Consider the following 5207-nt stretch of genomic DNA (forward strand, 5'->3'; position numbering starts at 1 on the left):
GTCAACTCCAACAGCTTAAGGCCTTGCTCTCCTCCTCAATCGAGACATTGGTTGAAGATACCGAGGGAATAAAGAACATTCTCGAAGACCTCCAGCCTCATCTCCCGGTGACATTGCAGGTGAAGCTCTGGCCCGTGGTGACTTTATCTGCTTACAAGTCGAGGGTGACCTTGGCTCGTCAGAGAATCGGCTTGCGCCACGCCCAGCTTCCATTGAAAGCCGATATTGCAGACAAGTGTCAGCGGCTTAACGAGAAAAAGGCAGCTTTGGACACCAAGACTGACACATCTACCAGTACCGCTGAACTGGAGATCTTGCGAAAGGAATTGGAGGACCTCGAAGAGAGGGTGCGGGTAACCAGACAGCTCATCCAAGATAAGGAAGCTCTCATCGCCCGCTCCCACGAAGAAGCAGAAGGTCTCAAAGCTGAACTGAAGACTGATCTGGCCGAAATCCACGCCTTGAACAAGCAGCTGGTGACGGGCCAGGATGAAGATGACGAGGCTGAGATCACCGAGGTAGATCGTGTTCGTGCTTCTGCACTTTGTGCCCTTGAGGCATTCCTTCAGTCTAGCTCCTCCGTGTAATGATACTTCTGTTGTAACAGCTTGTACCTCTTCAGTCGATGTCCGAGCATCGGCTATGCTTAAAAATTTTGTACTTTCGATTTTTTATTAGCCGATTGATTTCATGAATCGGCTTCCCCTGGGTACATACTTCGTGGCCTCGTACCTTCTCTGTGTGTATGCCCCCCGAGCCGAATCCTTCAAGTGATTGAAGATATCGGCTTTTCAGCCAATTCAAGCTTGTCTCACCACTCACCATGCTAAATAGCACATCAGTGAACACGTGTGGTGAGAATAACTTTAGCCGATTGCTGGAATCGGCTTCCCTTTCAGTTGTCGATCCGACTATTTGTTGATAAATGTTGGTCGTGGCTTATCCACTACAAGAAAAGTTGCCATGGCCGACGAAGTTGAAGTCGCGCCGTGGTTGCTGGTGTACCATGGCCGACGATTTTGGTCCCTCCGTGGTGCATGTCAAAACTTTTTTTTTCTCGTTTTTGAGGCCACCTAGCCCGACGAAAGCGCCCAAAACGTCGCGTATGGTGGCCCGGGACGTGGTGCATCTCGAAATCTCGGGTTCGCCGGCCGAGTCAACGCAAATCCGCACCGCCGAGGGATGTAGGGCCCGGATGGCAGCCTCTCGGCATTGTTTTTTTTCTAGATCGCGCCATCTCGTTCAACGTTCTCCGATCGAGCCGTTTACGATGCGGGATCATGGGTCCCGCATGTCATCCTCTATGAACCAAAATTCTTTCTATTCTTGGATTTTTTGACCCCCGATTTCCGGCTACTTCCTTTTTCTTTTGATCCCTTGCCGCCTTGGAAACGTTGAGACCGCTGCTGCTAAATGGGACCCGCATGTCATCCTCTATGTGCAATCAACTTTCTTTTCTTGGAGTTTTTTTTGGCACCTCAAATTTGGTCACTTGCCTTTTTCTTTCGATCCCCTGCCGCCTCTCAAACGGTGATACCGCTGCTGCTAATCGGGACCCGCATGTCATCCTCTATGTACTATAAAACTTTCTTTTCTTGAATTATTTTTGGCACCTCATATTTGGTCACTTACCTTTTTCTTTCGATCCCCTGCCGCCTCCCAAACGGTGATACCGCTGCTGCTAAATGGGACCCGCATGTCATCCTCTATGTACTATAAAACTTTCTTTTCTTGGATTTTTTTGGCACCTCATATTTGGTCACTTGACTTTTTCTTTCGATCACCTCGCTGCCTCTCAAACGGTGATACCGCTGTCTGCTAAATGGGACCCGCATGTCATCCTCTATGTACTATAAAACTTTCTTTTCTTGGATTTTTTTTTGGCACCTCATATTTGGTCACTTGACTTTTTCTTTCGATCCCCGTCTGCCTCTCAAACGGTGATACCGCTGCTGCTAAATGGGACCCGCATGTCATCCACTATGTACTATAAAACTTTCTTTTCTTGGATTTTTTTTGGCACCTCATATTTGGTAACTTGACTTTTTCTTTGGATCCCCTCGCTGCCTCTCAAACAGTGATACCGCTGCTGCTAAATGGGACCCGCATGTCATCCACTATGTACTATAAAACTTTCTTTTCTTGGATTTTTTTGGCACCTCATATTTGGTAACTTGACTTTTTCTTTTGATCCCCTGCTGCCTCTCAAACAGTGATACCGCTGCTGCTAAATGGGACCCGCATGTCATCCTCTATGTACTATAAAACTTTCTTTTCTTGGATTTTTTTGGCACCTCATATTTGGTCACTTGACTTTTTCTTTCGATCACCTGCTGCCTCTCAAACAGTGATACCGCTGCTGCTAAATGGGACCCGCATGTCATCCACTATGTACTATAAAACTTTCTTTTCTTGGATTTTTTTTGGCACCTCATATTTGGTAACTTGACTTTTTCTTTCGATCTCATGCCACGTTTGAAACATTGAGGAACCTGCTGGCTCATGGGACCCGCATGTCATCCTCTATGTGCTATAAAAGTTTATTTTCTATGGTTTTTTTCACTCTCTGATTTTTGTCTATTTCCTTTTTCTTTTGATGCCCCGCCGCCTTGGAAACGTTAAGTAAGTCTGCTTACTCATGGGACCCGCATGTCATCCTCTATGTACAATCAAGTTTCCTTGAATTATTTTTGGCTCCCGATATTTCGTCACTTGCCTTTTTCTTTCGATCTCATGCCACGTTTGAAACGTTGAGGAACCTCGCTGGCTCATGGGACCCGCATGTCATCCTCTACGAACAATAAAAGTTTCCTTTATTGGAGTTATTTTTGACCCCTAATTTCCGGCTATTTGCCTTTTTCTTTTGATCCCCCGCCCCCTTTGAAACGATGAGGACGCCGTTGGCGGTGTCGGTCCCATATGTCATCCTCTATGAACAATACAAGTTTCCTTTGGTGGATTTATTTTTTACCCCTAATTAATTTCCGGCTATTTCCTTTTTTTTCTTTGATCCCTGCCGCCTTGGAAACGTTGAGGATGCTGCTGCCTCATCGGTCCCGCGTGTCATCCTCTCAGAACGATAAATGTTTTCTTTTCTTGGATTTTTTTACCAACTGATTTTTGGTTTTTTTTTATTTTCGATCCCCTGCCGCCTTTGAAACGTTGACGACCCTGCTGGCTCATGGGTCCCTGATGTCAGCCTCCCGTACAAGAAACATGTGATATCTTGATTATTTTGCGTACAATAAACAGTGTATTTCGCTCTGAGCTATTGCGAACGGATAAATTAAATCTTTATTTTTACAACATATATCTTGAATCTCCTTGTTTTTTGTTTTGGCGAAGCATAGGACTTTCCGTTTTTTTTTTGAGAAAAATCCGAACTATCATGTTCTGGAGTGGGCTGAAATTGTACGTGTCAAAAGGCCCAGAAGGATAGTTCGAAGGCCCAGATGTCCAGATGCAGCCCAATTGAAATCTTTCTTTTCTTGGATTTTTTTCACCCCCTGATTTCTGGCTACTTCATTTTTCTTTTGGTCCTGTGCCGCCTTGGAAACGTTTAGACCGCTGCTGCAAAATGGGACCCGCATGTCATGCTCTATGTACAATAAAGTTTCTTTTCTTGGATTATTTTTGGCTCCTGATATTTGGTCACTTGCCTTTTTCTTTCGATCTCATGCCACGTTTGAAACGTTGAGGAATCTGCTGGCTCATGGGACCCGCATGTCATCCTCTATGTACAATAAAAGTTTGATTTCTTGGATTTTTTTTCACCCTCTGATTTTTGGCTATTTCCTTTTTCTTTTGATCCCCTGCCGCCTTTGAAACGTTGAGTAAGCTGCTGGCTCATAGGTCCCACATGTCAGCTCGTATGAACGATAAAGCTTTCCTTTCTTGGAGTTTTTTTGACCCCCTAATTTCTCGGCTACTTTCTTTTTCTTTTGATCTCAAGCCGCATTTGAAACGTTGGGACCGCTCGCTGCAAAATGGGACCCGCATGTCATCCTCTATGTACAATAAAGTTTCTTTTCTTGGATTATTTTTGGCTCCTGATATTTGGTCACTTGCCTTTTTCTTTCGATCCCATGCCACGTTTGAAACGTTGAGGAACCTGCTGGCTCATGGGACCCGCATGTCATCCTCTATGTACTACAAAAGTTTATTTTCTTGGGTTTTTTTCACTCTCTGATTTTTGGCTATTTCCTTTTTCTTTTGATCCCCTGCCGCCTTGGAAACGTTGAGTAAGCTGCAAACTCGTGGGACCCGCATGTCATCCTCTATGTACAATCAATTTTCTTTTCTTGGAGTTTTTTTTACCCCCTAATTTCTGGCTACATTCTTTTTCTTTTGATCTCAAACCGCATTTGAAACGTTGGGACATCATGTCATCCTCTATGTACAATAAAAGTTTCTTTTTTTGGATTATTTTTCACCCTCTGATTTTTGGTCACTTGCCTTTTTCTTTCGATCTCATGCCGCCCTTGAAAACGTTGAGGAACCCGTCGGCCCATGGGACCCACATGTCATCCTCTATGTACTATAAAAGTTTCTTTTCTTTGATTTTTTTCACCCTCCGATCTTTGGCTATTTCCTTTTTCTTTTCATCCCCGCCGCCTTGGAAACGTTAGTAAGTCACTGACTGGTGGGACCCGCATGTCATCCTCTATGTACAATCAAGTCTCTTTTCTTGGATTTTTTTACCCCTTATTTTTGGTCACTTGCCTTTTTCTTTCGATCTCATGCAGCCTCTGAAACGTTGAGAAGCTGCTGGCTCATGGGACCCACATGTCATCCTCGATACTATAAAAGTTTCTTTTCTTGGATTTTTTTCACCCTCTTATTTTTGGCTGTTTCCTTTTTCTTTTGATCCCCTGCCGCCTTGGAAACATTGATTAAGCTGCTGACACAAGGGGCCCGTGTAGGAAAACGTAGCATAGAAAACAAAAATTTTCCTATCGCGAACACGCAATCCAAGCCAAGATGCAATCTAGAAGACGGTAGCAACGAGGGGATGATCAAGACTAACCCTTGAAGAGATTCCAAAGCCTATAAGAGTAGGCTCTTATTGCTGCGGTAGACGATCACTTGCCGCTTGCAAAAGCGCGTAGAAGATCTTGATCACGATCGGTTCCGGCGCCACGAACGGGCAGCACCTCCGTACTCGGTCACACGTTCGGTTGTTGATGAAGACGACGTCCACCTCCCCG

Source organism: Lolium rigidum, chromosome 6 (assembly GCF_022539505.1).
Source record: "Lolium rigidum isolate FL_2022 chromosome 6, APGP_CSIRO_Lrig_0.1, whole genome shotgun sequence".
NCBI lineage: Eukaryota > Viridiplantae > Streptophyta > Magnoliopsida > Poales > Poaceae > Lolium > Lolium rigidum.